General features: G+C 35.8%; 1 pseudogene; it reads right to left on the minus strand.

Moving 5' to 3' along the window:
• Positions 1-6282: 6282 nt before the first annotated feature.
• LOC129644439 (eukaryotic translation initiation factor 3 subunit E-like) lies at positions 6283-7838 on the minus strand (annotated as a pseudogene).
• Positions 7839-12556: the final 4718 nt, after the last annotated feature.

Here is a 12556-nt window from a genome sequence, read left to right on the forward strand (position 1 = left end):
AAAAGCATCAATTCATCCACACTCAGCTTTCTTGATAGTTCAACTCTCACATCTATACACGGCTACTGGAAAAACCATAGCCTTGACTAGAGGGAACTTTGTTGGCAAAGTAATGTCTCTGCTTTTTAATATGCTGTCCAGTTTGGTCATAAATTTTCTTCCAAGGAGTAAGCATCTTTTAGTTTCATGGTTTCAGTCACCATCTGCTAGGTGTAGATATAAAAGAGGAGGGATTTTTAAGACATCTTGCCAATGTTTTGTGAGAATATCAGAAAGTCCCTGAGCTGGACCCATATGTTTTTCATCTTGAGTCTAGCACATTCTCTGACACATAGTAGGCAGTTAAAATACTTGTTGAATGGAAAAATGACCAAATGTCTGAATGTACTAAACTGCTCTTGCTTAGCATTTAGAGGTTATTTTTAAAACTGTTAAAATGAGGAATATACTCATTGCAAACAGCCAACAATATTTTCCTTTCACAAATCTCCAAGGATTTTTGATAGGTATGTTAGTTCCCCAGCTTGCCAAAAACTTTAGTCACTGTTCTCTTTTTAATACCAGTACCGTGGATTTCTTTGGTTAAATCTCAAAGAAATTAAGTTTGTTCTTAAAGTTGTTCCCTTTGTAAAAATGTTAATTTACACGTTGAAATTTCCATTTTTAAAGTATCATTAACAGTTTGTATGCATGATGCCTGATGTGTGGGTGTGTGCTCAGTCTGATAGTTATGAGGAATTTTTTCTTAAAACAATTCTGCCTATTAAGTATCATTTAACCATTATTTTATTTTACATAAATTTCACAACTCTAAGATGTTGGTATTATAATTGCATCCCTGTTAACCTAGATGCAGAGAAGTTAAAGAATCTGCCCTAGTTTATACCACTATTAACAGGGCCAGACTTACCAGATTCAAAATTATTGCCAGTATACTATGTTATGGTCTTTGAAAAAGCTATTTTTGCTGGCATGGTACTATGTGTATGTACCGCATTCATTGCTTTAATATTTTTTAAAAAATAATTTTTTACTAAATTGTGTGTAATCAATTTAGAGTCCTTGCTTTAGCAAATTCATTCCATGAAGTCTCAGGCTTCCCAGGTGACTCAGTGGTTAAGAATCCACCTACAGTTCAGGAGACCTGGGCTCAATCCCTGGGTTGGGAAGTTCTCCTATGAAAGAAAATGGCTACCCACTCCGGTATTCTTCCCTGGATAATTCCATGGACGGAGGAGCCTTGAAAGCTACAGTCCACAGGGTCACAAAAGAGGCAGATACAATTTAGTGACTAAATGACAACAATTAGAATCAAAAGTACAAGGCTGGAAATGATAAATTTTTCAAAGTATTTTATGCAAATAATGTAATTTGTTTTTAATATTTGAAAATCTATAATATTTTCCTTTTCCATATATGAAGGGTATATGGTTAGAGATATAAAAGCTTGAAGAATTAAAAAGTCTTCATTTTTAAGCACCAGATTTTTCATATGTTAAGGCTTTGATTTGTTTTGTTTTCCGGCTTCCCCAAAGTGCTTACATAGTCATGCATGGATACAGGTCTAGTTGTTTATGATATTCTAATGTTTTTCAGGCAAAGGAAAGTCTCTCTCTCTTTTTTTCTTTCATGCTATTCTTTCACTAATGTAAGTCAACATACAACTAAAAATTCTACAAGAGATACTGAATTAGGGAACAAATCAAAACCACTATGGTCTAGAAATGAATAGAAAACGCATGTATTTAAATTACCAAAAACAGTGCTCTTATTACTTCTTCAATTGGGACAATTCAGATATGACTGTGATGGAACAGACTCTTTAAGAGACATAATTTTATTCCTATTATGTCATTTGGATGCTCTTAGCTGCTTGTATATCAGAGAGCCACATCATGACAAATCATGACCATAGAACAGACTGTTTCTTGTCAAAAGCAGATGCACTATAACATATTCTCCATAAAAAGGGAGACAAAGAACTGCCATGTTTACATTTTCATTATGTTTTATAATTGTTTCTATTTTCAAAGCTGAACATTCATCAGGGTGATTATTATATTCAAAGCAACAGAAATAACTGTACAAACCAAGCTATTATTTTAATTGTAGAATCGTAACAACTAATTTAGAGGCTTAATCTAAAACTCTAATATTATAATACTCTTAGTATCCTTATTTTTGCTTTAGGTTGTCTAGATGTACTAATGAATTGACTTCTTTAATCAATATGTCACATTTATAAGTCAATAAAGTTCATAAATTTATATGGAAGGATTTCCCTGATTGTGTATACAGATAATCAATCCCTATCTCAGTTCATCTACATATCTGTGAAGTAAATTAGAGAATAAATTAATGACTAAGCCCACCTCAGCCCTTTGTGAGAAAAGTCAAATCAATGAGACAATGAGATCATACTGGTTAATAAGACCATGTATGCCTATTTGAATATTATAGGTGCTAGCAGAGAAAACATTTTCTTTATTTTAATTACTGATGTTTGTTGGCATAATTTGAACACTATTGATTTAGGAATAAGTGGCCTGAATGCTGGTTGGTTTCACTGTGCAATATTGTGTGACCTGTTGCCATTTATATCCCAATTTCCACATGGAGACTATCACAACTTTCTTTGACTCATAACTTTAGGAGTGATTATCAAAAGATACCAAGATACTACACAAAAATAAAATCATTATAAAAACTATAAATAGCCTTAATGATAATTTTTCTCTTAACGTAAAAATCAAAAATTATCAGGAATTTGCCTCGTTTAGGTGGAATCCTAACCCCCAGTAGCCTGTTCCTTTTTAAAGCTTCATAATTTTCCATGTCTATCATGGCATCTGGTTTCATCATTTCATGGGAAATAGATGGGGAAACAATGGAAACGGTGTTAGACTTTATTTTGGGGGGCTCCAAAATCACTGCAGATGGTGATTGCAGCCATGAAATTAAAAGACGCTTACTCCTTGGAAGGGAAGTTATGAGCAACTTAGAATATTAAAAAGCAGAGACATTACTTTGCCAACAAAGGTCCATCTAGTCAAGGCTATGTTTTTTCCAGTGGTCATGTATGGATGTAAGAGTTGGACTATGAAGAAAGCTGAGTGCCGAAGAATTGAAATGTGGTGTTGGAGAAGACTCTTGAGAGGCCCTTGGACTGCAAGGAGATCCAACCAGTCCATCCTAAAGGAGATCAGTCCTGGGTGTTCATTGGAAGTACTGATGCTGAAGCTGAACCTCCAATACTTTGGCCACCTCATGCGAAGAGTTGACTCATTGGAAAAGACCCTGATGCTGGGAGGGATTGGGGGCAGGAGGGGAAGGGGACAACAGAGGATGAGATGGCTGGATGGCATCACCGAATCAATGGACATGAGTTTGGGTAAACTTTGGGAGTTGATGATGGACAGGGAGGCCTGGCGTGCTGCGATTCACGGGGTCGCAAAGAGTCAGACATGACTGAGCGACTGAACTGAACTGAACTGATCCCAAGAATAGCAAACAGAAATTTTCCTTCATACGTTTACAGATCATAGAGATGAACAAGGTAAGTAAGCACCTGCTATTAAATCAGATGACTGCACTAAAGCTATCATTTCAGATTGCCTTGGTCTCATGTACTCAAACCAGCATCAGTAGTCTTCTGTGCATGCACATTATGTACATGACCTTGTGTGTGCCTTTGTTCATTAATTTTTTCTTTATAATAAATATATGTTATCCTTTCAAATATAAAAAATTTCAACTTCTGAATTATTCGCTGAATGTTGGAACTATTCTAAGCCAATACTCTATCTCTTAGAGGAAATCTCTCATGCAGAGAAAATAGATTTATGTTTTCCACAAGACAAAGAAGTTGGAAAACATTATATAGAAAAAACAACTAGTTTGTACAAAGAGCCAGTATTAAAAAGACAACCATTTTATGTTATCATGTAGAAATTATGAATAATACTTCTTGTAGATGGTATCAGATGACAATAAGATGAAGTATATCTGATAGCTACAATATTAAGCTCAATTAGACAAAAAGGTACAGCAGTGTGCCTAATGGACAGCACACATCCATTGTTACATTACAAAATGCTCTGTGGAATTTGAGAATTACCCCAGAAAGTGTAGGGGAATTTCACACACTTTGTCTTTGTCTCTATATGAAATCTCAGTTTCAGAAACCCCATAAACCTATTTTGATGTTAGAGTAAAAACACTCCACCAGAAATGCAAATATCATTAGATGAATGTTATTGTTTCTAAAAAGAAAGAAAATGTATGTTCAAGAAATAACTTTGCTTCTCAAGTAGCTAACTACTATTTCTTTTGTTTCAAAAGTAGATTCACTTTTGAAATATAAAAATAAAATTCAGCAATACAAATGGCAGAAAACTAACTTATGATTACCACATAGACAGGTACTCTTTTTATTAAGAAACAAAAGAATTACAATATTTAAGTGTGCTGGGCTTCAGCCAATACAATTGTATTATAATCAGTTATCTAATTAAGTTGGGATGGTACAAATTTGTTTGTGTTAGACAGCTCAGAGGTCAAGATACCCAAAACTAACATAATTAGAGACTGGAAAATGAAAGCAACTTAGTCTAAAACTTTTTAGAGCAAAATATATACATATATTTTTTGTAAACTAATGTAAATTTGTTTTTAGTATCAATCTGTTGTTCAGTTTTAAATATACCTAGTTACTTTCCTATTGGAGAGTTGTAGTTAAAAGTAAATTAATGACCCTTTCTTCAATCAGCACTTTTAACTCAAGAAGCTTTTCATTCACAGTGTCTAATTTTGAAATAAACTACAAAGCAATGAACAAATATGATAACTGAGTACTGAACAAATATTCTAAAATCTTTGATATATTGGATTAGCCAAAATATTCATTGTGGTTTTTATGTAACATGTTATGGAAAAACTGAATGAACATTTTTTGGCCAATCCAGTATATAGTTTGTTCTCTGATATTAGGAGTAATGAAATAAATCTTAAGAAATATATATAAGAAATATACAAAAAGGTGTGTTGTAGTATTTTCATCTATTAAAAAAAAAAATTGGCAAATCGTGTTTACCATGAAGTCAGTGGGGACATTTGGTATGATCGCCATCATACTATTATTTTTTTCAGTGTGCTTTCGAGTTTCCCTAACTTACACATGCCATTTGGGAAAGAGAAACATAGGCAAACCTGGTACTTTTCCTGGAAAATAATGGATCATCATGTTTGGTTGTAATATACAATATTTGAGGAGTAAAGCAAGTAAAACATCATGGTTTAAATCTGTTGCTCTCAATCAACATCAACGCACATCAGAATCATTCAGTAGTGATTCTTGAGTGGGCCCAAGAATTTTTATTTCTAATAAGTGACCAGTTGATGTTAATACGTCTGAATCACTTAAGCATACTTTTAGAACTACTAGTTTAAAAGCATATGAGTTTCTAATTCTATTTCCGAGTTATAGTAATTCAGAGAACGTAAAAAATTTTATTGTTCATAATTAGTAGAACAAGATGTACAATTTCGACCTAATGTTAAAATCCTATGAGTGAAAAAGTAATTGAATATAAGCTTAAAGTGTCTATTGAGAACAGATCTATTATAGTGGAGTCTGCAGTTCATATGACTATAGAATACAGTGCTTGCTTAGAGCTCTAAAGATGAAAGCACTGTTGATATTGGCATAAGACCAAGACACTCCTAAGAGCAATAATTAAAGAAACAATCAGTGTCATGATTGTAGTAACATATCAGCAGTACACCCCAAATGAAGATGAGCAGCAAAGCAACACCAATGTGACAAAAGTTAAGGGAGATGCTGTGTGAGACCAAAGAAAGGATTTTGAAGTCCCTATTTGAAGAGTGACTACAAAGAGTCATGAATTGATACATAGCTCAAGCGTGTCCAGCTGAAGTGGACAAGGGGATTTAATAGTCCACTTAGAATTCTTGAACCCTGATAAGCTGACAATGATGCAGCGGTGCAGTTTTACTTGCACAAAATCATTTGTCCAAGGGGTACATCTTTTTGTAATTCATCTCCCCAATTCAGGGATCTACTTCTTATTTTACTTTTTAATGAAACAGTCAATTTTATTCAAATTCTCCAAAATGTGTAGTCAATATGCTAATTGTTCTAAAATGTTTTACCTTTATATGATAGTTTTAATATTTCACCTTCTTTTATAGTTTTTTTTTTTCATTTTTTTTCTATATAGCTCTTCAATAGAAGGCAGGATCCCGAGTTACAGTTAGGAGCCTCTACTTACTATTCTGATTAAGTTTCTTCTCAGTATTCATGGTCAGCATTTGGCTTCTTAAATAAAAGGCTTTTGGTCTTTTCAATCACTTGCATGGTTTCATCACTTGTGAGATGGTATTGTTACTCATAATATCATGACCTAATTTAGAATCAGTCTTGATACTCAGTCTTGCATTTGTAATCAAATTTATAATCTACTTTTCAACTTATTCTGGAGTCATGCTTAGTTTAACTGCCAACATGTTAATGCTGATACACTGATGGATGTGACACAAGTCTCAAATATGGAGACAGGTATTTTCAATGAAATCCTCAAGATAAGCCACCAAGAAGAAATCACTCACTTGCATTGATCCACATTCCTTCAGCTTTATGTGAGCCCCATGGAAGTTAACATATAAGCATTTAACAAATTCTAAAATTGGGTCTTTATATAAATATGTGCAAGGTTTCTATTGAATAAATTTGACCAGATCTTTTAGCACTTGCCCGTGTTTTCGAACATCTTTGTTTGTTATGACTGCTGTGGTTAAATAGTAGAGAATATGTGGGCGCATCATTGGAACTGCGCTAAGATACTGTGGCTGGTAAAGGAATTGATCCTTAATGTTATTGTGCTTTGGGGTGGTAGAAGAAAACAGAGACCAATGAGTGAAACATATTCACTGCTGAAGAGATTGAAGTGGAGAATTCACAGAATTATTATTTATCTTTTAGCCATGCAGTCTTCCATAACTGCATTCCAATTCTGTATTAAAATTTCTGAGGTCAGTTGTCCCCAGAGTGAACTCAAAGCATTTCTATTCATTGCTGGAACCAACCCTCTAAAGTAAAGATATTCTGTTGCTCCGGAGTAAATTCCACATTCATATTGAAATTTTGCATACTTAGCATTTATGGCACCCCATTCTAGTACTCTTGCCTGGAAAATCCCAAGGACAGAGGAGCCTGGTGGGCTGCAGTCCATGGGGTCGCTAAGAGTCGGACACGACTGAGCGGCTTCACTTTCACTTTTCACTTTCTGCATTGGAGAAGGAAATGGCAACCCACTCCAGGGTTCTTGCCTGGAGAATCCCAGGGATGGGGGAGCCTGGTGGGCTGCCATCTATGGGGCCACACAGAATCGGACACGACTGAAGCGACTTAGCAGCAGCAGCAACAGCATGTATCTAAATATTCCTACCTAAAGCCAGGCTTATCTGTCATGTAGTAAAACTATATCCAACCATCCCTGGTTTATTGCATTTGCCTTGTAGTGTCTGGATCTTCAAACATTTTCACAATTGGTTCACAATTGGTTGATGCCTGAAGTTGTTTCAGTTGTTGAACAATGCTGGGTTTTTTTTTTCTCTCAAAGCACGAGGATATCATCAGAATAAAGGGAATACATCAATAGCAAAGTCTACCATGTTGGTAGCCCTAAGAAGATCCAATTCCCATTATAATTTTTTTTTCATTATGCATTTTTCTTAACAGAGAGAAACTCAAGCAATGAAAGAACTAGAAGCCGATCCAAAAAGTGTGTGATGTAAATAATCAAGTCAGACTCCACCATCTTGCTGAGGAAAAGGAAATTGTAGGAGTTTTTTTTTTTTTTTTTTTCAATTTAAACCCAGTAAGGGTTTTAGGCCAACTTGTTAGTTCCTGAAATATGGAAAGAAAGCAACCACAATTCATGGTGGTACCTAGAATTAATAGTTCATTACATGACCTTAAGTAAGTAGTCCAACTCTTTTAAACAATAGTTCCCTAAAACATGAATTGAACTAATTGAAATAAGTAATCTCAACTGTTCTTTCACCTCTGAAGTCTAATAATCCTATGTTTAAAATAAAGGAAGCAAGTATATGAGTAGAAAAAGATCATTACTATTGACACCAGGCATATCTGAGTTAAAATCCACATTCAGAATGCTACCTTGCTTGGATGCATCATTTAATCTCTCTGATTGTCAGCCACAATATCACTTCATATGTGTGAGAATACTATTATCAAAAAGATAAGGTAAAAAATGCTAGTGAGGATATGGAGAAAAATGAACCCTTGTGCATTGTTGGTGGGAATATAAATTGGTGCAGCCATTCTAGACCATGTAAGCTTCTCAAAAAAATTAAAACTAGAGCTACCACAGGGTCTTCCCGAAAAGTGGCATAGTTGTAAAGAATCTGCCTGTGAATGTAGGAGACACATGAGTTTGATCCCTGGATCAGGAAGATCTCCTGGAGTGGGAAATGGAAACCCATTCCAATATTCTTACCTGGAAAATTCCATGAACAGAGGAGCCTGGTGGGCTACAGCCATGGGGTTTCCAAGAGTCAGATGCAACTGAGCATGCATACATATAACTACCAAATGATCTAGCAACTCCACTTCTGAGTATTTACCCAAAGAAAGCAGAAATACTAACTTAAAAAGATATATGCACCCCTATTTTCACTGAAGCATTATGCACAACAATCAAGATACATTTAAAACCTAATTGCCCATCAGTGAATGAATGGATAAAGAAGATGTGGTGTACATTTGTATACACTGGAATATTCAGCCAAAAAAGAACAAAACCTTTCCATTTGTGACAACATAAAGCTGAGTGCCTAAGAATTGATGCTTTTGAACTGTGGCGTTGGAGAAGACCCTTGAGAGTCCTTTGGACTGCAAGGAGATCCAACCAGTCCATTCTAAAAGAGATCAGCTTGGGAGTTCTTTGGAAGGACTGATGCTAAAGCTGAAACTCCAATACTTTGGCCACCTCATGTGAAGAATTGACTCATTGGAAAGACCCTGATGCTGGGAGGGATTGGGGACAGGAGGAGAAGGGGACGACAGAGGATGAGATGGCGGGATGGCATCACCGACTCAATGGACATGGGTTTAGGTGTACTCCAGGAGTTGGTGATGGACAGGGAGGCCTGGCATGCTGCAGTTTATGTGGTCACAAAGAGTTAGACATGACTGAGCGACTGAACTGAATATACATCTACCAAATGTATATTATGCTTTTTAATGAATCTGTCTCTTGGTGACCGCGTAACAAAATCAATTCAACTAGTCTCAGTCAGTCTCTGATCTATCTATAAGTTTATCTCTTCTGACCATTAAATGAGATCATGCATTTAAAGCACTTGCTTATAGTAGTCATTTAATAAATATCAATACATAATTAGTATAAAAATAGCATAAACATTCTATTAACATGCAGTTAAAGATATTTACATGTGGATACCATCATTTCAATCATTTTAATACCCTTGCATTTTTAGCTATGTCAAATTAATCTAAAATATTTATGTTTTCTTCAAAAACTGATTAAGGTTATTAAAGATTATTAAATTTTTCAGATTCTATTCCTTTTCATGGGACAAAGGAAAAACATGGCTACCTTAAGATTTGCATTTCCATAGCACTACCATATCTGAAATTTGGTCAGTGTATCCACACATATAACAGCGCAAGCAGTACTTGCCTAAAACACAGATCAATTCACTATCTGTGTATAGACCCTGGACATTGTTTTTTAGAAATCCCAAGAATATAACATCTCAACAAATATCTTTATCTTCTTAATATCTGAAATTCTAGAATTTTATCCCTCCTCTCATATTCTCCCTCCTATCTTATTCAAATACTCCTGAAAAACATACTTCCAATCTAGTCATTGGCTTTTCATACTTATTCTTATGTATAATCATGGTTTTGACTAGCTGCTTCCCCTGACACAGACAGCCTCATAATATACAGGTGACGTTTCCACTCCTCTTTGCCTGGGTATTTACAATGCAATGTAAGCCCTTTGAAATGATTAAACAGCAGTGATACTGCTCACACTATGAACTAAATGCCTTTATTTCTATGTTTTATTATCACATTTTATAAGTAAATATATGTGTATATTTTAAAGATCTTGAAAAATGCAAGTCAAAAAAATTAAATATAACCTTTTGCTCAGAGATATCCTATGCAAATAGGATCAAAGAACTCATACCCTGCTATTTTCATATATCAGTAGTATTTTCCCTGAAGATTAAGTATTTTTATAAGTAACTGTTCTAGTGAATGTGTAGCATTCATTCACATGTCTGTGCTATAAATGTTTTCAACAACTACATTGTTGATGCTAATTTTTCCATATAACAATATATTTATAAATAAACAATGAGAATTTATGTATTACTTTAAAGTACCTTCCAAGAAGGGAATTCTTGATCCAAAGTTAATAAATCTACTTTTACTAAGTGCTTTATTTTGCTTTTCAGGAAGATCGTAGAAGTTAACTTTAAATAAGATAACCATTTAAAGACCTTCCAGTAATACTTATTTTTAGTTTAATGGAATATACTTAGTTCACGTTATTGAAGAAAATGTAGAAAATATAGGGGAAAATCAAAAGTTCTACTGAAAAATTTAAGAAGAGATAAGAAAGCCTTCTTCAGCGATCAATGCAAAGACATAGAGGAAAACAACAGAATGGGAAAGACTAGAGATCTCTTCAAGAAAATCAGAGATACCAAAGGAACTTTTCATGCAAAGATGGGCTCGATAAAGGACAGAAACGGTATGGACCTAACAGAAGCAGAAGATATTAAGAAGAGATGGCAAGAATACACAGAAGAACTGTACAAAAAAGATCTTCATGACCCAGATAATCACGATGGTGTGATCACTGACCTAGAGCCAGACATCCTGGAATGTGAAGTCAAGTGGGCCTTAGAAAGCATCACTACGAACAAAGCTAGTGGAGGTGATGGAATTCCAGTTGAGCTATTCCAAATCCTGAAAGATGATGCTGTGAAAGTGCTGCACTCAATATGCCAGCAGTGGAAAACTCAGCAGTGGCCACAGGACTGGAAAAGGTCAGTTTTCATTCCAATCCCAAAGAAACGCAATGCCAAAGAATGCTCAGACTACCACACAATTGCACTCATCTCACATGCTAGTAAAGTAATGCTCAAAATTCTCCAAGCCAGGCATCAGCAATACATGAATCGTGAAATTCCTCATGTTCAAGCTGGTTTTAGAAAAGGCAGAGGAACCAGAGATCAAATTGCGAACATCCGCTGGATCATGGAAAAAGCAAGAGAGTTCCAGAAAAACATCTCTTTCTGCTTTATTGACTATGCCAAAGCCTTTGACAGTGTGGATCACAATAAACTGTAGAAAATTCTGAAAGACATGGGAATACCAGACCACCTGACCTGCCTCTTGAGAAATTTGTATGCAGGTCAGGAAGCAACAGTTAGAACTGGACATGGAACAACAGACTGGTTCCAAATAGGAAAAGGAGTTCGTCAAGGCTGTATATTATCACCCTGTTTATTTAACTTATATTCAGAGTACATCATGAGAAATGCTGGACTGGAAGAAACACAAGCTGGAATCAAGATTGCCAGGAAAAATATCAGTAACCTCAGTTATGCAGATGACACCACCCTTATGGCAGAAAGTGAAGAGGAACTCAAAAGCCTCTTGATGAAAGTGAAAGTGGAGAGTGAAAAAGTTGGCTTAAAGCTCAACATTCAGAAAACAAAGATCATGGCATCCGGTCCCATCACTTCATGGCAAATAGATGGGGAAACAGTGGAAACCATGTCAGACTTTATTTTTCTGGGCTCCAAAATCACCGCAGATGGTGACTGCAGCCATGAAATTAAAAGATGCTTATTCCTTGGAAGGAAAGTTATGACCAACCTAGATAGCATATTCAAAAGCAGAGACATTACTTTGCCAACAAAGTTTCGTCTAGTCAAGGCTATGGTTTTTCCAGTGGTCATGTATGGATGTGAGAGTTGGACTGTGAAGAAGGATGAGCACCAAATAATTGATGCTTCTGAACTGTGGTGTTGGAGAAGACTCTTGAGAGTCCCTTGGACTGCATGGAGATCCAACCAGTCCATTCTGAAGGAGATCAGCCCTGGGATTTCTTTGGAAGGAATGATGCTAAAGCTGAAACTCCAGTACTTTGGCCACCTCATGCGAAGAGTTGACTCATTGGAAAAGACTCTGATGCTGGGAGGGATTGGGGGCAGGAGGAGAAGGGGACGACAGAGGATGAGATGGCTGGATGGCATCACTGACTCGATGGACGTGAGTCTGAGTGAACTGCGGGAGTTGGTGATGGACAGGGAGGCCTGGCGTGCTGCGATTCATGAGGTCGCAAAGAGTAGGACACGACTGAGCAACTGATCTGATCTAATCTGATCTGACCAATCACAATAATATTTGTTCTTGTTTTCATCAGAGCTTTGCTGTGCATATTACATATATTTTTTAAAAAGA

The sequence above is a fragment of the Bubalus kerabau genome, chromosome 2, assembly GCF_029407905.1.
Source record: "Bubalus kerabau isolate K-KA32 ecotype Philippines breed swamp buffalo chromosome 2, PCC_UOA_SB_1v2, whole genome shotgun sequence".
Classification (NCBI taxonomy): domain Eukaryota; kingdom Metazoa; phylum Chordata; class Mammalia; order Artiodactyla; family Bovidae; genus Bubalus; species Bubalus kerabau.